Here is a 23,531-nt window from a genome sequence, read left to right on the forward strand (position 1 = left end):
CATGGGAGCCCGCAAGCCCATAGTCAGTCACTCTACAACAAAACACTTAAGGACTAAAGGCCCCATTTCCCACAACACGCAGAACAAATGCAATTTACAAAATATCATGCAACGACTGCCACAAACGTGACATTGGATAGACAGAAAAGAAACTAGCCATCAGAATACATGAACATCAGCTAGCAGCAAAACACCACGATGAACTCTCAGTAATGTGTACATTCAGACAACGAAGGACATTGGTTTAACTGGGACAAAGTAACCAAAGTAGCCCAAGCCAAACAGATACGTACAGGAATTTCTAGAGGCATGGTTCTCCGACCATACTTTCATCAATCAACAAACATATAGAATCGGAGTCCATATAGAAACCCATACAGGTCAAAAACAGAAATGACAGTGCTCACCATAACAGAACAGACAGTATAAATTCCAATGAAGTAGAATAACATCACTTCAGCAGACGTTCCACTGATCAAGTCACCTAGCATGGTGATGAAACGTCTGAACAAAAACAAGCCATCTTGGTGAGCAAGTCAACAACCTTATTGTTCAATATGTCTGCTATTTCCCAAAGTCATTAACAACATCCCCATTTTCACTTTTTACTGAGCCAATGCTGCTTCTAACCACCCGTTTTCCCTTTAATGTAACAATAAGATTTCTTCTTGCTGATTCTGATTCACCTTGCAAGTTTCCTTTCATAATCCCTTTTAACAGCTCTTATAAGCTGCTGTGTAACTCTTGACTAAACATCTTCATAAAATCTAACTATGACATGTAGGGTTGCTCCATTTCAACCCTACTCCTCGCAGCCTCAAAAATAAGTAGAAGATTTTTCAAATCCTATTTACCTTAGGTAAAAATAATGCTGATTCTGCCTCTCTTTTCCCCTAAGTACCCTATCACAATGATCGATTCTAGCATTTTCACCACAACTGCCAGGCTAACTGGGCTATAATTTTTTTTTTAAAAAATAAAAAAAATCCATTACCTTTCTTGAACAGCAAGAATAATTTACTGCAGTCCAGAGGATCTATTTAGAATGAAGAAAAAGAGAAAGTTACAAGACCAGTCAGCTTAATATCTGTTATGGAAAAAACATTAGAAGCTACTGAAGAAGTTACAGCAGGGAACATAGATACGTTACAAGCTATCAGGCAAATCAACATTTTATTGTGAAAGAGAAATCATGCTTGACCAATTTACTGAAGTTCCTAGAAGTGGCAAGATGTGCTCTGGATAAAGGAGGACCAATTGATGTACTGGGCTTGGATTTCTAGAAGGCACTTGATTAAAAAAAAAGGTGCCACCAAGGTTATGGTGGAAAAAGCTTATGGAGTAGATGGGAACATTTTGACATGGATGGAAGATTGTTAAGCAAGGAGGAAGCAGCAAATACACAAGTGGGTCTTTTCTAAGTTGGCAAGATGTAGAAGAGTTGAGAGACAGGGATCAGTGCCAAGACTTCAACTTTTCACAACTTATAGTAAAGACTTGATTGAAGGGATGAAAGACAGTTGACAAATTTTTCATTGACAAAGATACATAGGAACGCAAGTTGTGAAAAGGTCATGAAGAGCCTGCATAAAAATATAAATAGGTTAACTTAACAAGCGTGGTACAATGGAATAGCAAATAAAAGCTTTAATCTGGGAAGATATGAAATTGACCATTTTGGCAGCAAGTATTAAAAAAAGCATTCAATCCAAATAGTCAGAGGTTGCAGAGATTGGAAATGCAGAAGGATCTGATTATGTGTTCAAATGCACAAACGAGTTGCAAAATGCTCGTATGCAAGACATATTTAAGAAAGCTAATACAATATTATTTATCATGAAGGTAATTGAATGCAAGAAAAGGGTTACACTTCAGTTCAATAGAGTATTATGAGATCAGATCTTGATTAGAGTATTGTGTACAGTACTGACTTTTATTTAAAAAAGGAAAGATGTAAATGCATTGGATATAGTCTGGTAAATCTTCTCTGAACTAACAGTGGACTAGGCAGGTTGCCTTATGGGGAATTGTTGGACACACAGACCATATATCTGCTGGCTTTTCAAAGAGTAAAAGGTGCATTAATTGAAACATTAGACCAAGGGATTTTGACAAATCAGATACAGAGGGGGCGTTCTCTCAAGAGAATCAACAACTTAAATGGGTGTAACTGAGAAATAAGAAAGGGATGACCACCTTGTTAGGATTGTATTAGGGTAAGTGACTGAAATGTCAATGGGGGAACACTTTAGGGAGAGTGATCATAATTCAGTTTCAAGATCATTATGGAAAAGGGCAGAATTGATCAAAAAATTAAAGTTCTAATTTGGAGTAAGGCCAATTTTGACAGTTTCAGACAGGAACTTTCAAAAGTTGATTGGGAGAAGTCTATTCACAGGTAAAGGGATGACTGGGAAGTGGGAGGCCTTCAAAAATGAAATAACAAGAGTTCAGAAACAGTATGTTCCTATTAGGGTGAAGGACAAGGTTGGCATGTCTAGGGAATCCTGTACGACTAGAGAAATTGAAGTGCTGGTCAAGAAAAAAAAAAGCAGGCATGTCAATTTTGACAGCTGCGAGAGCCAATCCCGCAAGGAGTATGACGGCAGCAGGAGTATAACTCGAGGAAAATCAGGAGGGCAAAAAATGGAACAAGATAGATCTGGCAGATAGGGTTAAATAATATACAAAGAGATTCTATAAATATATTAAAAGGGCAAAAAGAGGAACAAAGGAGGGAATAGGTCCCCTTAACAATCAATGTGGCTCTCTACAAGTGGAACCACAGGAGTGAAATATTTCACATCAGTATTTACTGTAGGTTAGGGCATGGAAGCTATGGAACTTGGGGAAATAAATAGTGAAATCTTGAAGACTGTTCATGTTACGGAACAGGTGGCACTGGAGGTCTTGAAAAGCATGAAAGATAGATAAATGCTCAGGACGTGATCAGACACTGCCCAGAACTTTGTAGAAAGTTAGGGAAAGATTGCGGGGCCTCTTGCTGAGATCATCGACAGCCACAGGCAAGGCACTACAAGACTGGAGATCGGTTTTCATGGTGCCATTATTTGACAGGCTATGAGGAAAGACCAGGGAACTATAGACTTGCAAGCTTTACATCAGTGGTGCCAAGTCATTGGAGGGAATTCTGAGGGACAGGATTTACTTGCATTTAGAAGGCAAGAACTGATTTGGGATAGTCAACATGGCTTTGTGCAGGGGAAACCGTGTGTCTCACTAACTTGATTGCATTTTTTGAAGAGGCAACAAAGAAGATTGATGAAGGCATTGTCTATGTGGACTTCAGCAAAGCATTCGACAGAGTTGCGCACGGCAGCCTGGCCAGTAAGTTTAGATCACAAGGAATCCAGGGAGAGTTAGCCAGCTGAATACAAAATCAGCTTGACTGTAAGAGACAGAGTTATTTTTGGACTGGAGACCAATGACCAGTGGGTACCACAAGGTTCAGTGCTATATCCACCGTTTTTCATCACTAATATAAAAGATTTGAATTTGTCATCTGCAAGAAGCAGTTGGAGGGCGAAGCAGGAGTACAGAGTAAGTATAAAACTAACTGAGCTCTGGGCACATCATCGCAGCTACAAAAAAAACTGGAGTAACATCACAGGAAAGCTGTGACTCAATTAGGTGACAGGAAAACTGCAGTAAATTTGAAGAATACAGCAAAGTTGTATTAATTAACTCAGTTAATTACTTTAATTTAGATATTTTAATAAATATGTACAGCTGGCTGGGCAGGTGATGTGCTGTAGCTGTACGGCGTGGGATGTAGCAGTTCCCATTGCAAGCTGCAATGACCACACGTACAGCAAGTGTTGGAGATAGTAGGAACTGCAGATGCTGGAGAATCTGAGGTAACAAGGTGCAGAGCGGGATGACGTTCATCCAAAATTTGCTGGACTCTGGAGCAATTCGGGCAAATTGGAATACAGCAAATGTGACACCACTGTTTAAAACAAGGAGGGAAACAAAGGGGAAATTTATAAGCAAGTTAGCTTAACTTCTGCAGTTGGACAAATGCTTGAATCGAACATCAAGGAAGGGGTAGCAAGACATCCTGATAGAAACTGTCCCATTGGACAGACACAGCATGAGTTCATGTTGGGCAAGTCATGTTTAACTAATTTACTGGAATGCTATAAAGACATTCTGAGTGCAGTGGACAACAAGAATCCAGTAGATGTGGTGTAGCTAGATTTCCAAAAGGCATTCAAAGAAGGTGCCACACAAAATGCTGCTACAGAATATAAAGGTACACAGTGTTATGGGAAATGTATTAGCACAGATAGAGGATTGGTTGACCAACAGGAAGCAAAAAGAGTGGGGTTAAATGAGTGCTTTTCTGGCTGGCCATCAGTGACTCGTGGTGTGCCTCAGGGATCAGTGTTGAGACCACAATAGTTTACAATTTACATAGATGATTTGGTGTTGGGGACCAAGTGTAGTGTGTCACAGATTGCAGATGACACTAAGATTAGTGGTGGAGCAAAGTGTGCAGAGGACACAAAGTTTGCAAACGGTTATAAATCGTTTGAGTAGGCAAAGGTCTGGCAGATGGAGTACAATATTGAAAAATGTTGAGTCATCCATTTTTGGTAGGAGTAAGTCAAAAAACACTTGAGCAGTAAAAAAATTGCATATGCTACTGTGCAGATGACCCTGGGTGCATGAATCATAGAAGGCTGGTTTGCAGTACAACAGATAATTAACAAAGCAAATAGAATTTTGTCCTTCATTGCTGGAGGGATTGAGTTTAAAAGCAGGGAAATTATGTTACAGCTGTATAGGGTGCTGGTGAGGCCACACCTGGAGTACTGCATGCTGATGCACTGGCACTGGAGGGGGTGAAAGGGGATTCACTAAGTTGATTGCAGAGATAAGAGGGTTGGCTCATGAGGGCAGACTATGTAGGTGAGGATTATATTCATTGGAATTTAGAAGAATGAGGTGGGAATCTTATAGAAAGAGAATCATAAAAGGTAATAGGCAAGATATTTCCAATGGTACACGAAATTAGAAGAGGGCATAGCCTCAGAGTTAGGGGGAAAGCACATTTTAGGACTGAATTGAGGAGGAATTTTTACACCCAAAAGGTTGTGAATCTGTAAAATTCCCTACCCAGTCAAGTGGTTGAGACTTCCTCATTGATTGAATGTTCAAAAGATTATCTGAGCTGTAAAAATAGTGAACAAATGAAGGGTTATGGTGAGAGGATGGATGAGTGGAGCAGAGGCCACTGAAAGATCAGCCATGATCTTACTGAATGGCAGAGCAGGTTCAAAGCACCAGATGGTCTACTCTTGCTCTTGATTCCTACATTCACATTAGATCGTTTAGTGATTTGGGCTCAGATGGAACAGAGTTTCTAAGGATCATCCAGGAGGGCTTCTTGAAACAGTACGTAGATAGCCCAACTAGGAAAGGGGCCATGCTGAACCTGGTTTTGGGGAACGAGCCTGGCCAGGTGGTCGACGTCTAAGTAGGAGAGCAGCTCGGGAAAAGCGAAAGCAATTCAGTAAGCTTTAAAAAGGTACTGATGGACAAAAATAGGTGGTGTAGTTGTCAGGTGAAGGTACTGAATTGGGGGAAGGCTAATTACAACATTGGGCAGGAACTGAAGAATGTAGATTGGAGAGATGTTTGAGGGCAAATCAACATATGGTGCGAGGGAGGCTTTCAAGTGGAAGTTGCTGGGAGCTCAGGACTGGCACCTGTTCCTGTAGGGATGAAGGATAAATATGGCAAGTTTAGGGACTCTTGGATAATGAGATATTGCGAGCCTAATCAAAAACAAAAAGGAAGCATTTATCAAGGCTAGGAGGCTGGAAACACACAAAACAAGGGTGGAGTACAAGGGAAGTCAAAAGAAACTTAAGCAAAGAGTCAGGAGGACTAAAAGGGGTCTTGAAAAGTCACTGACCAACAGGACTAAGGAAAATCCCAAGGCTTTTTACATATGTATAAAGAGCAAGAGGGTAGCCAGAGGGTTGGCCCACTCAAGGACAGGGAAGAAAATTTATATACAGAGCCAGGAGGGACTGGGTGAGGTATTAAATGAGTACTTTGCTTCAGTATTCACCATAGACAAGGATTTGGTGGTTGAGGAGTCTAGGGAAGGGTGTGTAGATAGTTTATGTCATGTTGAGGTCAAAAGGGATATGGTATTGGGGGTCTTTGAAAACATCAAGGTAGACAAGTCCGGAGGGCCTGATGGTATATACCCCAGAATACTGAGAGAGGCAAGGGAGGAAATTGCTGGGGCTTTGAGGGAAATCTTTGTATCCTCACTGGCTACGGGAGAGATCCCAGAGGATTAGAGAATAGCTAATATGTTGTTCCTTTGTTTAAGAAAGGTGGCAAGGATAATCCAGCTAACTACAGGCTGTTGAGCCTTACGTCAGTGGTAGGGAAATTACGGGAGAGGATGCATCAAGACAGGATTTCCTCCCACCTGGAAATCAATAGGTGTATTAGCAAAAGGCAGCATGATTGAGAAGGGGAGGTCAAGCCTCACTAACTTGGTTGAGTTTTTTGATGAAGTGACGAAAATGATCGGGGAGGGTAGTGCAGTGGATGTTGTCATCACGGGCTTCAGTAAAGTCTTTGACAAGGTCCCTCATGGCAGGCTGGTACAGAAGGCAAGTGTCCTAGGGTCAGTCAAAGGTGAGCTTACAAGATGGATTTAAAAAACACTGGGTCGGACGTAGAAGATGGGGGTAGCAGTGGAAGGGCGCATTTCTGAATGGAGGGCTGCGACTAGTGGCGTTCCTCAGGGATCAGTGTTGGGACCTTTCCTGTTAGTAATATATATATATGAAAATGATTTGGAGGAGAATGTAACTGGTCTGAGTAGTAAGTTTGCCGATGACAAAGGTTGGTGGAATTGCAGATCGTGATGAGGACCAGCAAAGGATACAGCTGGATATGGATAGATTGGTGGCTTGGGCAGAATTGGCAGATGGAGTTTAATTGGGGAAGAAGGGAGGAAGAGGAAGAAAGGAAAGAAAGGGGGATAATGCATTTTGGAAGGTCTAACCCAGATGGAAAATATATAGTAAGTGGCAGAATCCTTAAGAGTACCGATAGGCAGAGGCTTTTGGTATGGGGTACACAGGTCATTGAACATGGCAGTACAGGCGGAGACGGTAGTCAACTAGACACGCAGTATACTTGACTTCGTCAGCCAAGGAACTGAGTTTAAAAATTGGCAAGTAATGTTGCAGCTTTATAGAACCTTAGTTAGGCCACATTTGGAATATTGTGTTCAATCCTGGTTGCCACACTACCAGACGGATGTGGCGGCTTTGGAGAGGGTACAGAAAATATTTACCAGGTTGTTATCCGGTATGGAGGGCATTAGCTATGAGGAGAGGTTGGAGAAACCTTATCTTATGAAGAGAGGTTGACTGAGCTCGGTCTCTTTTCATTGGAGAAAAGGAGGAGGAGAGGGGACCTAATTGAGGTATACAAGATAATGAGAGGCATAGATAGAGTCGATAGCCAGAGACTATTTCCCAGGGCAGAAATGGCTAGCACGAGGGGTCATAGTTTTAAGCTGGTTGGTGGAAAGTATAGAGGGGATGTCAGAGGCAGGTTCTTTACGCAGAGAGTTGTGAGAGCATGGAATGCGTTGCCAGCAGCAGTTGTGGAAGCAAGGTCATTGGGGTCATTTAAGAGACTGCTGGACATGCATATGGTCACAGAAATTTGAGGGTGCATCCATGAGGATCAATGGTCGGCACAACATTGTGGGCTGAAGGGCCTGTTCTGTGCTGTACTGTTCTATGTTCTATGTTCTATGTTCTATGTTCTAAACCTGGGTTGTTCTCACTAGAATGACAGAGGTTGAGGAGGCAACCTGATAGAGGGCTACAAGATTATGAAGGGCATGGACAGACTGGACAGTCAGAAGCTTTTTCCCCAGGGTGCATGAGTCAGTTACCAGGGGCTATCGGTTTAAGGTGCAAGGGGCACGGTTTAAAGGTGATGGACGAGTCAAGTCTTTGTTTTACACAGAGGGTGGTGGGTGCCTGGAACTCGCTGCCAGTGGAGGTAGTGGAAGCAGATAATATGGTGACTTTTAAAGGGTGTCTTCACAAATGTATAACTAGAATGGGAATAGAGAGATACAGTCCCCAGAAGAGTAAGGGGTTTTAAGTTGTGGCAGGCATGTTAGTGCAGGCTTAGAGGGCCATAATTTTCTTTCTATCTTAGAGGTCTGGTCAATAGGTTTGCAGATGACACCAAAATAGATGGCGCACTGGACGTGAAGATGTTTCTCAGAAAACAACAGGTCCTCAATCAGATGGGCCAGAGGGTGGCAGATGGAGTTTAATGTGAGATGTTGCACTTTGGTAAGGCAAACTAGGGCAGGACTGATACAGTCAATGGTAGGACCCTGGGGAATGTTGCCAAAGAGACGTAAGGGTGCAGGTGCATAGTTCCTTGAAAGTGGAGTCACAGGTAGGCAGAGTGGTGAAAGTATTTGACATGCTTACCTTCACCTGTTCAATACATTGAGTTTAGGAGTTGGTACTTCATGTTGCAGCTGTGCAGGACATTGGGGAGGCCACTTGAAATACTGCATACAATTCCGGTCCTCCTCCTATAGGAAGGATGCTGTTGAACTTGAATGTGCAGAAAAGATTTACAAAGGCATTGCCAGGACTGGAAGGCTTGAGTTAAGGACAGGCTGAATAAGCTGGGGCATTTAAAAAAATGAGGAGTGACCTTATTGAGGTTTATAAAATCATGCAGGACATGGATAGGATGAATAACCAATGTCTTTTATGGTGATTGTAAAACTATAGGGCATAGGTTGAAGAGAAAAAAAGGGAAGATTTAAAATGGGCCTGAAGGGCAACTTTTCCCAGAGGGTATTTCATGTATGGAAATGTGTTAATTTACAACATTTAAAAGGCATCTGGATGGGTGCATGAATAGGAAGGGTTGAGGGATATGAAGCCAATGGGACGAGGTCAGATTTGGACATCTGGTCAGTGCAGATGAGTTTGACGAACAGTCTGTTTCCTTGCAGTATGACTATAAATGGGTTTACTGTTTAAAACACATGGCCACCCATTTAAAACGAGAGGTGAAGCTACTTTGACAGTCTGGAACAGGTAGACAAAGCCAAGTCCTTATGAATTTTTCTTAATTAAATACAAAATACAGCACAGGTGGATAGATTCTTAAGCCAGAGGGAGAAAGGTTACCAGAGATAGGTGGTTCGCTCTTGTGGTGCAGTTGTAGCGTCTCTGCTTCTAGATCAGAGGGTAGTGTTTAAATCAGATCTGGGTCTGTAGAGGTCTGTATCAGCTCTGACCACATGGATTAAAATAACTACTGGGGTTGGGAATGTGAATGAGATTATAATAAAATCAGCCACAAGTTTATTGAACGTTTAAACAAGCTAGAGGGGCCAAAGAGCCTAATCCTGCTTTTTGATCATATGTTTATACAAAAAAACCTAATGCAACAATTTGTTAAAACCCCAGGATACAGAGTCAGTGTCATTCAGGGCAAGGAGGTTTAATACTACTAATCGTAAACAAATTCCTCAAGAACATTTTCAGTTCTTATTGATTAGATTTTTGATTGTCCACTACCTCTAGTGCTACTTTGCAACTTCTACTGAAGATACAAATATTGCTTGCCTAACACGACTGCTATTTCATTAAACTCTAACTTCAATCTCTTACCTTAGTTCAGCACAAGGCTGAAGCATTCACAGCAACCTTCAGCCAGAAGTGCCAAGTGAATGATCCATCTGGCCTCGTCCTGTGGTCCCCAGCCAATTCGATTCACTCCATGTGTGAAACAGTCAGAGACACTGTATATTGCCAGGGCTATGGGCCCTGATAAAATTCTGGCAATAGCATTCAGGACTTGTGCTCCAGAGCTTGCCAATCCAGCACAACTACAACATTGGCATCTACCTAATGTGGAAAATTGGCCAGGTATGTTCTACACAAAAAGCAGGACAAATCCAACCCAGCCTTCTCTTGATCAATTCTAAAAGTGATGAAAGATATTATCTGAGCCAGCAAGCAGCAGTTGTTCATCAATAACCTATCCAGCGGTGTCCAGTTTGTGTTCTGCCACTGCCACTCAGCTCCTGACCTCACTGCAGCCTTGGTTCAAACATGGACAAGAGAGCTGAATTCCAAAGGTGAAGTCAGAGTGGCAGCCCCTAACATCAAGGCTGCATTTGACAGAGTGTAGCTTACAGAACTGAGATCAGTGGGTATCGGGGAATAAACTCTGCTAGTTGGGGTCATGCCTGGCACATAGGAAGATGGCTCTGGTTGGTGGTCAGTCATCATATTCAGGAGCTGTCTGTAGGAGCTTCTCAGGATGGTCTGAGGCTCAACCATCCTCAGCAGGTTCAAATAACCTTCCATCCATCATAAAGTCAGAAGTGACAATGTTTGATTTATTTCACAAAACGTTCAGCATCATTTGCAATTACTCAGATACTGAAACAGCACATGTTCAAATGCCACAAAATCTGGACAATATCCAGTCTTGGGCTGCCAAGTCACAAGTAACATTCGTGCATACAAATACCAGGCTAAGATCATCTCACTGTCCTTTGACAAAGGCCATCACCACAAAATCACCCACCATCAACATCTTTCATCAGAAACTCAACTGGACTTGCCAAAAAGCACAATAGCTATAAGAGATGGTCAGAGGCTACAAATACTGAAACCATATCCACAAACATCATTTCCGTCAACCACTGAAGCTCAGTAATCAGTCTTTATCATCTACGAAATACATTGCAGATATTCAAGAAAAGACCCTCAGTCAGCATCTGCCTAACTCATAATGACTTCATCTCGAAGGACAAGGACAGCGGCAGCAGATACTTGGGACCTCCACCACATACGAGATCCCCTCCAAGTCACTCATCATCCTTACTTGGAAATAAGTCACTACTACTTCACTGTTGCTGGGGCAAAATAATGGAATTGCCTCCCTAACAGCATGAGTCAACCCACAGAAGGTGGACTGCAGCAGTTCACCACTACTTTTTCAAGATCAACTACAGCCAGACAATAAGCAGTGGCCAGTGAAAGAGGCCCAATTCTTATGAATTAATAAATACAAAAGCAGCATAATTATTCCTCCTAATGGTCTTTAAAAGGACCACATTCACTTCCATTAAACAATTTTTTATACATAATTTAAGGCTTTTATAATCTTGTTTAATATTTCTTTCAAGCTAACAAGCTCATTGTATTCTCCTTATTAACATTTCAGTTTTCTTTTAGTATTTAAAGCCCTCAAATTTGATCTTTGCTTCTGTTTGGCAAATATGAACAACTTGTTTAAACCAAACCGATACTTAATCTCTCAATAGCAAAATTGAGCCACTTTTCCAATGGAGTTTTTAAAAATTCTTCAAGGAAATGTATATTAAGAATTACAGATATCAAATGATTTATTTGCCATTGCTAAAACACTATCATGACTTTAAAGTTAAAGAAAGCCAGGGGACTGAGTGAGTTCACCAATAGAGACTGAAAACTTTAAAAGTTAAGACTAGTTTGGACTTAAGCAAATCAAAACTTAATATTAAATACTTTTCTACTATAGTTACTTTCCCAGGTGATCATAATAAAAGCTTAAGAATAATCATGCCATATTAATATAGGAATAAAATAAAAATAATGTCTCCTTTTGTGGGTGTTATTAACATTATTCTAGAATGCATTCAATCAATTCCAACTCCCAAAATAGTTTGGAGGAGAAGTTCCTCAGGGGTTATAGTATAGGCGTAGTTACATGTTTCTCTAATTTGTTGTTCCAACACAAGCTTTAGTGTTAGGAGACCTGTAAACCATGAGTATTTTCTAGCCTTAGTTATTTCTTAGTTCAATTTTAAAAGTGATTTTCTGGGATAAGATTCCTTCTCATTATTGCCTTTACCGCCAGTGCTACAATTTTCCTTTTGATGTGGCTCAAGTAAAAGAACATACACCTTTTTCCAGGCTAAAGTTCAATAATGTCTGCTCGATCAAATCAATCTGTCTTTACAAGTGCTATTAGTTTACCTATCTTATTACCAATTCCTTGTACATTCATATACCACCCTTAATTCTAAGCTACTTTTCTAAGATGTAGCTTTAATAGATAATTTTCTTTTTATAAAAGCTCAGTTCCCACTGAAAACAAAGACTTATCGGGAAATTGATTGATTCATTCATTTACTGTCATGTGTACAGAAGTACAGTACAAAGCTTTGTTTACAAGTGGTAGACAGATCACAGTCAAAGGATATACAGATCAAAAATACTTCGAAGCACACAGGTTACATTGCACAGGGAGTGTGCTAGGCAAGATCAACTTTAGCAATATCAGTGTTTTGAGGCTAGTGCCCATTCAGTCTGATAACGGCCAGAAAGCCATTCCTGAACCCGCTCACGCGTGTTCAGACTTCCAGATCTTCTGCCTGATGGAAAGAGTTTAGGAGGTCATTACCTGGGTTTTTTGAGTCTTTGACATTGGCAGCCTTTCCACAGCAGCAAGCCACATAAATGGAATCGACGGATGGAAGGTTGGCTTCCGTGATGGTTTGGGCTGTACACACCACCTTCTGTAGTTTCTTACGGTCCTGGGCAGAACAGTTGTCATATAAAAGCCACTATGCACTCAGGCAGTATGCTTTCAATGGTGAGGTAGGTGAGGGACCTTATGAACATGCCAGATTTCCTGAGCTGTCAGAGAGAGGTGTTTCTTGTGCTTCCCTGACTACCACATATTCGTGGGAAGTCCAGGAAAGGTTGTTGGTTATTGTCACTCTGAGGAACTTGATGTTCTTCACCTTCTCAATTCTGTTCATGTAGGAGCGCGTTCAATTATTTCCCCTAAAGTCATTGACCAGTTCTTTAGTTTTGCTGACTGCATACATTGTAAGTCAATACAGTTGTACAGCACAGAAACAGACCCTTTAGTCCAACCAGTCCATGCTGACCATAATCCCAGACTAAACTGATCTGACCTGCCTTCACTTGGTCCATATCCTTCCAAACATTTCTTATTCATATAACTTATCCAAAATGTCTTTTCAATGTTGAGAGTGTACTTATCTCCTCCAGAAGTGCATTCCATCACATATCACTAAAATAGTTGTGCCCCATGTCTTTTGATATTCCTCGATTCTCCCTAAAACTACTGTGCACTACATAAAAAACTCATTTCCTAAGTCTGGTGCCATTGCCAACTGAACTGAAAGCTCTGGTTCATTTCACTCTCTCAACCGCGCATTTAAGTCTGTTTGCCCCGTAGCAACTTGTGACTCAGTAATTCAAATTAACTTCTTTCATGTGCTGCTTTTCAAGTTTTACTTTTACACTTCTGCTGAAGTCTGAACTTAACTTTTAGTTCTATCTAGATCATGGATCACAACAATGGGATTCTCTCCCTCCCATTCCAGTCATAAGAGGATGCCATTAACCACAATACTAAAACAGGGAGCACAACCTTTCAGACTGAGCACTCTGCAGACATATTATACCATCCACTGCAACCATGACATACCTGTGATTCCCAAATTTGAAAGAGCCTCGTGTACCACAATGCCTTGGTCAATTTGCTTATCTTTCCTCAGTCTTTAACACCTTCCACACAGATTAAATAATAGCAAGGGCTCAGCAACACTGCTGCATGCTATCTGTCTGGATTATGGTCACATTCACCTGCATTCAATCACCAAGCAAATCAAAGCCATTATTTACCATGTGCGGGGGCAGGGGGGAAGGAAATAACAATGTGAAGACCAAGCATTCGAGGGCACAGTCAACCACAACCTGAAGCAAAGGTGGAGGGGTTTTAAAAAAAAACATGTCCATCCCTCTCTATATGAAAATATTCTCATGATTTACCAAGCTCACATCTTCTCACTTTATTGAAGAACCACGTGGTTAATGTTGAGGTCCTATTTGATGCGTGCTCCAGCAGAAATAATCTACTTGCAGATACCATTTGATCCATTCAACCGTATCAGCAGTTACATTTATTCACAATCAATCCATAAACTACATTTAACCAATATATAAAGATGAAAACTATTTAAACCATAAATTTAAAGGAATTTGATGCTGATTTTTGTTTGAGGAAACAACCTTCATTAAGACATGGATAGATTTAACAAGTGTTTCTGTAAAAATAGAATGTGTACAATCATGCTTGAAATTATCTCCTTTTTAAATTGGGTTCATCATAAAACTTTAAAGCCTAGATATACATTGCTCAACACTTCAAGGTTACTTTCCTATTCAGGAAATTATTTTTGTACCCAAAGGTTGAGGGCTTTGTCTGGGCAATAAAGTATTGCAAGTCTGCAATTAAGAATTCAAGTACAGGGTTTTAAAGCAGCAGGTGGTCATTCATACTCCTATAGTAATTAAATAAAATTTGTTGTTTCCAATGTTCAAAAATGGACAATACTGCTCAAAACAACGTGGTTTAGGATTTTAGTAATTAATTGATAAGTTATATTATTCATTCTAAAACAGCAAAATTTAATTGCATTCAGTGTACCATAAACAGCAGGGTAAAAACAGAATTAGGCTAGAGAATTATAATACAAATAGTCAATACATGCAGCTCTCAGCAGGAAAACTGTGCCAACAATGCCTGATGAAGTCATGTAATAATTAAATAAATTGAAGGTCACTATCAGAAAACACAATAATCATTTCCTTCAGATGAAAAGGTGGAAATCTAAAAATATACTTGAAAATTCCTGTTACACAAGTTTTATGCTTATTTAACATTTGTTAAAGTTTGAATAACAGGCAACTGTCTGGAATCATAGTCACAAAAATGTAACTGTTTGAGAAAATGAGGAGAGAGGGGGAGGTGGACCAAAGATGGAGAGAAAAGAAGATAGGTGGAGAGGGGATAGGTCAGTCCAGGGAAGACGGACAGGTCAAGGAGGTAGGATGAGGTTAGTAGGTAGGAGATGGAGGTGCGGCTTGGGGTGGGAGGAAGGGATGGGTGAGAGGAAGAACAGGTTAGGGAGGCAGAGACAGGCTGGGCTGGTTTTGGGATGCAGTGGGTGGAGTGGAAGAGCTGGGCTGTTTGTGTGGTGCAGTGGGGGGAGGGGACGAACTGGGCTGGTTTAGGGATGCAGTTGGGGAAGGGGAGATTTTGAAACTGGTGAAGTCCACATTGATACCATTAGGCTGCAGGGTTCCCAGGCGGAATATGAGTTGCTGGTCCTGCAACGTTCAGGTGACATCATTGTGGCACTGCAGGAGGCCCATGATGGACATGTCATCTAAAGAATGGGAGGGGGAGTGGAAATGGTTTGCGACTGGGACGTGCAGTTGTTTGTTACGAACTGAGCGGAGGTGTTCTTCAAAGCGGTCTCCAAGCTTCCGCTTGGTTTCCCCAACATAGAGGAAGCCACACCGGGTACAGTGGATGCAGTATACCACATTGGCAGATGTGCAGGTGAACCTCTGCTTAATGTGAAATTTCATCTTGGGGCCTGGCATAGGGGTGAGGGAGGTGGTGTGGGGGCAAGTGTAGCATTTCCTGCGGTTGCAGGGGAAGGTGCCGGGTGTGGTGGGGTTGGAGGGCAGTGTGGAGCAAATAAGGGAGTCACGGAGAGAGTGGTCTCTCCGGAAAGCAGACAGGGGTGGGGATGGAAAAATGTCTTGGGTGGTGGGGTCAGATTGTGGATGGCGGAAGTGTCGGAGGATGATGCGTTGTATCCGGAGGTTGGTGGGGTGGTGTGTGAGAACGAGGGGGATCCTCTTTGGGCGGTTGTGGCGGGGGCGGGGTGTGAGGGATGTGTTGCGGGAAATGCGGGAGACGCGGTCAAGGGCGTTCTCGATCACTGTGGGGGGAAAGTTGCGGTCCTTGAAGAACTTGGACATCTGGGATGTGCGGGAGTGGAATGTCTTATCGTGGGAACAGATGCGGCGGAGGCGGAGGAATTGGGAATAGGGGATGGAATTTTTGCAGGAGGGTGGGTGGGAGGACGTGTATTCTAGGTAGCTGTGGGAGTCGGTGGGCTTGAAATGGACATCAGTTACAAGCTGGTTGCCTGAGATGGAGACTGAGAGGTCCAGGAAGGTGAGGGATGTGCTGGAGATGGCCCAGGTGAAAGGTGCTGGTGAAGTGGATGAACTGTTCGAGCTCCTCTGGGGAGCAAGAGGCGGCGCCGATACAGTCTTCAACGTACCGGAGGAAGAGGTGGGGTTTGGGGCCTGTGTAGGTGCGGAAGAGGGACTGTTCCACGTAACCTACAAAGAGCCAGGCATAGCTGGGGCCCATGGCCACCCCCTTAGTCTGTAGGAAGTGGGAGGAATCGAAAGAGAAGTTGTTGAGGGTGAGGACGAGTTCGGCTAGGCGGATGAGGGTGTCGGTGGAGGGGGACTGGTCGGGCCTGCGGGACAGGAAGAAGCGGAGGGCCTTGAGGCCATCTGCATGTGGAATACAGGTGTATAGGGACTGGTCATTCATGGTGAAAATGAGGTGTTGGGGTCCAGGGAATTGGAAGTCCTGGAGGAGGTGGAGGGAGTGGGTGGTGTCACGGACGTAGGTAGGGAGTTCCTCATTATTTAGTCTCCTTCTGCTTCCGCTGCCACTTACATCTACAGAGAACTGAAACTAGGCTGTTTTTGAATAATACTGGTATCTCATGTCTTGTGAATTGTGAATCATTTCTTTTCTTTCTTTTAGCTTGTTGCATTCTAATATCATGTTCTCTCCCCTCCCTTTCCCACCCCAGTGGGGCTCTCCACCCTCTCAAGTCTGGCAGAAGTCACACCATTGTTCTGCCAGTCTCACATTCCGATCACTTAATCTGAACAATCAACATCTTTTCTTCACCAGCAACCGACACCCACTACCACGACACCCCCACACCCCTGAGTATAGCATAAATACTGTGCTGTCCACACTTCACTTCAGCTCTGATCAAGAGTTATCGAGGCTCAAAATGTTAGCCTGCTCTCTCTCTGAGGATGCTGCCTGACCTGTTGTGATCTCCAGCATTGGTTGTTTTCAGTACAGAATCCAGCAGTAATTTGCACTTAAACTGCTCCTCCATGTCTGTCGTGGCCAACGTGCGGATGCCCTTACCAATCGGCATCTGTTTCTTTGTTGGTCGAAACACCGAGCAGCCTAATCTCTATTTAATTTCAAAGTAAGTTGGCCATGGTCCTAGGGAATGGCTTGTTACATTTTGGTGAGTGTGATTTGTCAGGCACTGCCAGTATTGAAATGCCATGACATTGTTTCTTTCATTTAATGCCATGTTTGTTGGCACTTATTTTCAGTAAAACACAGTTCGTCCAACAATTGTGCCTTGTGTTGAAGACATGAGATACCAGTATTATTCAAAAACAGCCTAGTTTCAGTCCTCTGTAGATGTAAGTGGCAGCGGAAGCAGAAGGAGATTAAATAATGAGGAACTCCCTACCTACGTCTGTGACACCACCCACGCCCTCCAAATCCTCCAGGACTTCCAATTCCCTGGCCCCCAACAACTCATCTTCACCATGGACGTCCAGTCCCAATACACCTGCATTCCGCATGCAGATGGCCTCGAGGTCCTCCGCTTCTTCCTGTCCCGCAGGCCCGGCCAGACCCCCTCCACCGACACCCTCATCCGCCTAGCCGAACTCGTCCTCACCCTCAACAACTTCTCTTTTGACTCCTCCCACTTCCTACAGACTAAGGGGGTGGCCATGGGCACCCACATGGGACCCAGCTATGCCTGGCTCTTTGGAGGTTATGTGGAACGGTCCCTCTTCCGCACCTACACAGGCCCCAAACCCCACCTCTTCCTCCGGTACATTGATGACTGTATCGGCACCGCCTCTTGCTCCCCAGAGGAGCTCGAACAGTTCATCCACTTCACCAACACCTTCCACCCCAACCTTCAGTTCACCTGGGCCATCTCCAGCACATCCCTCACCTTCCTGGACCTCTCAGTCTCCATCTCAGGCAACCAGCTTGTAACTGATGTCCATTTCAAGCCCACCGACTCCCACAGCTACCTAGAATACACGTCCTCCCACCCACCTTCCTGCAAAAATTCCATCCCCTATTCCCAATTCCTCCGCCTCCGCTGCATCTGCTCCCATGATAAGACATTCCACTCCCGCACATCCCAGATGTCCAGGCTCTTCAAGGACCGCAACTTTCCCCCCCACAGTGATCGAGAACGCCCTTGACCGCGTCTCCCGCATTTCCCGCAACACATGCCTCACACCCCGCCCCCGCCACAACCGCCCAAAGAGGATCCCCCTCGTTCTCACACACCACCCCACCAACCTCCGGATACAACGCATCATCCTCCGACACTTCCGCCATCTACAATCCGACCCCACCACCCAAGACATTTTTCCATCCCCACCCCTGTCTGCTTTCCGGAGAGACCACTCTCTCCGTGACTCCCTTATTTGCTCCACACTGCCCTCCAACCCCACCACACCCGGCACCTTCCCCTGCAACCGCAGGAAATGCTACACTTGCCCCCACACCTCCTCCCTCACCCCTATCCCAGGCCCCAAGATGAAATTCCACATTAAGCAGAGGTTCACCTGCACATCTGCCAATGTGGTATACTGCATCCACTGTACCCGGTGTGGCTTCCTCTACGTTGGGGAAACCAAGCGGAGGCTTGGAGACCGCTTTGCAGAACACCTCCGCTCGGTTCACAATAAACAACTGCACCTCCCAGTCGCAAACCATTTCCACTCCCCCTCCCATTCTTTAGATGACATGTCCATCATGGGCCTCCTGCACTGCCACAATGATGTCACCCGAAGGTTGCAGGAACAGCAACTCATATTCCGCCTGGGAACCCTGCAGCCTAATGGTATCAATGTGGACTTCACCAGTTTCAAAATCTCCCCTTCCCCAACTGCATCCCTAAACCAGCCCAGTTCGTCCCCTCCCCCCACTGCACCACACAACCAGCCCAGCTCTTCCCCTCCACCCACTGCATCCCAAAACCAGTCCAACCTGTCTCTGCCTCCCTAACCGGTTCTTCCTCTCACCCATCCCTTCCTCCCACCCCAAGCCACACCCCCATCTACCTACTAACGTCATCCTACCTCCTTGACCTGTCCGTCTTCCCTGGACTGACCTATCCCCTCCCTACCTCCCCACCTATCTTCTTTTCTCTCCATCTTCGGTCCGCCTCCCCCTCTCTCCCTATTTATTCCAGAACCCTCACCCCATCCCCCTCTCTGATGAAGGGTCTAGGCCCAAAACGTCAGCTTTTGTGCTCCTGAGATGCTGCTGGGCCTGCTGTGTTCATCCAGCCTCACATTTTATTATCTTGGATTCTCCAGCATCTGCAGTTCCCATTATCTCTGTTCGAGAAAAGTCAGGTTTATTTTCAAACATTTGTAATGCAATTTATGCAACTGAGGTTGCAAACTCAAGCAAGAGAGCTAGTGGATAATATCAGGACTGTTGTACAAGTAAAGACATTTTTCAGCAAAGTAGGAATTGAGAGCACAAAATGTGGAGCTGGATGAACACAGCAGGGCAAGCAGCATCTTTTCTCCACCATTTGCATTTCCAACTATCTCTAAGAATTGAGAGCATCAGGGTTGCCGTACTTGGTCCAAAAAGGTGGCAATGAGTAACCCAGTATCTCCAGAATGCAAAGAAACAAAAATTCCAGACAGTTGAACCACTGGTAACTGTCTGGAATTTTTGTTTATTTGCATTGTAGGGATACTGGGTTACTCACTGCCACCTTTTGTTTGGACCAAGTACAGCAATCCTGACGCTCTCAATTCCTACTTAGCTGAAAAATGTTTTAAAAATTAAAAGCTGTTGTACAAGTATTCATTGGCTATTTTGCTTAAGTTTGCAACTTCAGTTGCATAAATCGCATTACAAATGTTTGTAAATATACCTGATTTGTCTCAAACAGATGCATTTTTGTGTGACTATGAATAATTGATTCCAGATAGTTGCCAGTTGCTCAAACGTTAACAAATTTTAAATAAGCATAAAACTTGTGTAACAGGATTTTTAAAAGTATTTTTAGATTTCCACCTTTTCAATCTAAAACGAAATGATTCGGAGACAGTAGGAACTGGAGATGCTTGGAGAATCTGAGATAACAAGGTGTAGAGTTGGATGAACATAGCAGGCCAAGCAGCAGAGGTGCAGGAAAGCTGAAGTTTTGGGCCTAGACCCAAAATGTCAGTGTTCCTGGTCCTCTGACGCTGCTTGGCCTGCTGTGTTCCTCCAGCTCTACACCTTGTTATCTCTTAAAAGAAGTGATAGTGTTCTCTTCACTACCAGAAAACACAATGAATGAAACTAAAAAAATGCCAACCCAATCAGATGAAAAATAAAACTAAAGATTCAAATCAATAACAGCATTTTATGTGGAAATCACTCCAACTGAAATTATGGGTCAGGTAGAAACTACTCACTTCAAAGGGAGTTGCAGAAAAATGGGAGGATGTAGCTTAGAAGATAACAATAAAGGAGCTCAGATTAGCAGACTTTAGTGATAAACTGAAGTGGAAAAAGGAGAGATCAATGAGCTGTATGAGGTACAGTTTGCAAGACAATGTCAAATTTGAGTTAATTGACAGTGGTGGAAAACAAAAGTTTTAACAATGTCAAAAAACCAGAGTCAGAAAAACAGTTCAGCTGTCAAGAATCTTAGAGAGAATGAGAGGTAATGAAAAGGGAAGTATGAGCCAAAAGGAAATGATTAGTCAACCAAGAAACGTAGTGTGGTGTGAGGATTGAGTACAAGCTTAGGAGATAGAACAGTACAGACCCTTTGGCCCACAATGTTGTACCGAACTTTTACCCTAAACCTAAAGTCTATCTAACCTCCAATCCTACCTTATGCCCTATCAACTATGCCTATCAACTAGCCACTTAAATGCCCCTAATGAGGCTGACTCCACTATCTCTCCGGCAACACATTCCATGTCCCTAACACTGCGGGAAGAGACTCCCTCTGATGTCTCCCCTATACCTGCCTCCACTCACTTTAAAACTATGCCCCCTGGCAATAGCTAACTCCACGCTAGCAAAGAGTCTCTGGCTGTCCACTATCTATACCTCTGATCATTTTGTTCACCTCTATCAAGTCGCCTCTCATGCTTCGTCACTCCAAGAGAAAATCTCTAGCTCGCAACCTTTCCTCGTTAAGAGCTTCCCTCCACTTCAGGCAACATCTGGTCAATCTCTTCCGCACCTTTTCCAATGCTTCCACATTTTCCTGTAATGACGTGACCAGAAGTGGGCACAATACTCCAGATGTGGCTGAACTATGCCGGAGCATACCTGGACCATAACTTCACAGCTCTTCAACTCAATTCCTCTATTAAACGAAAGCTAACATGCCTTCTTAACAACTCTATCCACCGGGTGGCAGCTTTCAGGGAACTATGAACATGAACACCGAGATCCCTCCGCTCCTCCACACTGCCAAGAATTTTTCCGTTTACCCTGTATTCTGCTTTCAAGTTTGTCCTTCCAAAGTGAATTACATCACACTTTTCAGGGTTAAACACCATCTGCCACTTCTCAGCCCAGCTCTGCATCATATCAAGGCCCTTTGTAACCTAGAACAGCCCTCTCACTATCTACAACTCAACCCACCTTCATATCATCCATGAACTTGCTAATCCACCCTTCCACTCCTACATCCAAAATCATTTACAAAAATCACAAATAGAAGAGGATCCAGAAAAGATCCTTGTGGTACATCATTTGCACCACATTGAATATTTTCCATCCACTACCACCCTTTGTCTTCTAAGGGTCAGCCAATTCTGAGTCCAATCTGCCATATTCCTCCCATCCCTTGCCTCCTTACTTCCTGCATGAGGAACCTTATCAAACACCTTACTTACATCCATGTATACCACAGCCACTGCTCTACCTTCATCTATATGTTCGGTCACTTCTTCAAACAATTCAATAAGGTTTGAGGCATGCTCTACCCCTCACAAATTCATGCTGACTATCAAGAATCAAACTGTGCCTTTCCAAGTGATCATAAATCCTATCTCTCAGGGCCCTTTCCAATAACTTGCTCACCACCGAAGACAGACGAACTGGCCTGTAATTGCTGGGGTTATCCTATTCCTTTTTTGAACAAGGGAATGACGTCTGCCTCTCTCCAATCTTCAGGCACTATACCCGTGGACTGAGAGGATGAAAGATCATTGCCAAAGGCCCGACAATCTCTTCCCTCACTTCCCACAGAATCCTTGGATAAATCCCATCAGGCCCGGGAGACTTATCTATCAAGTTCCTCAAAATTCCTAGTATATCTTACTTACTAACCTCCACCTCCTCTCGCCTACCAACCTGTTTCACACGGTCCTGCCCTACAACTAGGTCCCTCTCAGTTGTGAATACCAGAGAAAAAGTATTCATTAAAGGCCTCTCCTATCTCTTTCAGCTCCGTGCACAAATTCTTGACAATCCTTGATTGGCCCTACACTTTCTTTGGTCATTCTCTTCTTCCTCAAGTATGTGTAAAAAACCTTGCAGTTTTCCTTGATCCTATTTGCCAAGGTTTTCTCATGCCCCCTTATAGCTCTACTAAGCCCTTTCTTCAGCTCCTTTCTGGCTAACTTGTATCCCTCTGGAGTCTTTTCTGATCCTTATTTCCTAAACCTTACAAGCATCCTTCGTCCTCTTAACTAGTCCTCGACTTCTCACGACAACCAAGGCTCCCTCACTCGACCACATCTTCCCTGTCTACTAGGGACACACCGAGCACATGCAGTATGCATTCCTTAAACAATCTCCACATTTCTTTAGTGCTCTTCCCTGACAGCATCTGTTCCCATTTTATGTTACTCAGTTCTTGCCTAACAGGAGTTATAATTACCCTTCCCCCAATTAAAACCTTACCCTGATGTATGTACCTGTCCTTTTCTAATGACTATTGTAAATGTAATAGTGTTATGATTGCTACCGCCACAATGCTCTCCTACCACAGGTCTAAAACTTGGCCCAGTTCATTGCCAAGCACCAAATCCAAATTGACCTCTCCTTGTGTCAGGAATCCTTCCTGAACGCACTGGACAAAATCCACTCCATCTCCACTCTTACAACTAAAAAAACTAATCAATATTTGGAAAGTTGAAGTCAGCCATGCCTACAACCCTGTGATCTGTGCACCTTTCCAGTATCTGCCTCCCAATACACTCCTCCACTTCTCTGAAACTAATAGGGGGTCTGTGTTTAAAAAAAGCCCAAAGTGATTGCTCCTTTCTTGCTCCTGACCTCAACCCAAACTGACTTTATAAACATATCATTCTCAAACTACCTTTCAGTAGCTGCTTTACTAGCCCTGACTACCAACGCCACTTTGCTGCCTCTTTTACCACCCTATTTCTTTTACAGCATCTAAATCCCAGAATTTCCAACCATTCCTGTCCCCACATTACCCAAGTTTCTGTAAAGGCCACAGCATTGTAGTTTCAAGTACTGACCCATTCTCTAAGTTCATCTGCCTTATTTCTGATACT

General features: G+C 43.4%; 1 protein-coding gene across 1 annotated transcript in view; it reads right to left on the reverse strand.

Moving 5' to 3' along the window:
- LOC125456667 (bromodomain-containing protein 3-like) overlaps positions 1 to 23,531 on the reverse strand; it is a 143,158-nt gene that overhangs the window by 113,813 nt on the left and 5,814 nt on the right. Inside the window, exons 2-3 of the mRNA XM_059648083.1 lie at positions 8,523 to 8,629; positions 995 to 1,036 (exon numbers count right to left, since the gene is read on the reverse strand). The gene's annotated coding sequence lies outside the window, so the exon portion shown is untranslated. The remainder of the gene's footprint in view (positions 1 to 994; positions 1,037 to 8,522; positions 8,630 to 23,531) is intronic.

The sequence above is a fragment of the Stegostoma tigrinum genome, chromosome 8 (genome assembly GCF_030684315.1).
Source record: "Stegostoma tigrinum isolate sSteTig4 chromosome 8, sSteTig4.hap1, whole genome shotgun sequence".
NCBI lineage: Eukaryota > Metazoa > Chordata > Chondrichthyes > Orectolobiformes > Stegostomatidae > Stegostoma > Stegostoma tigrinum.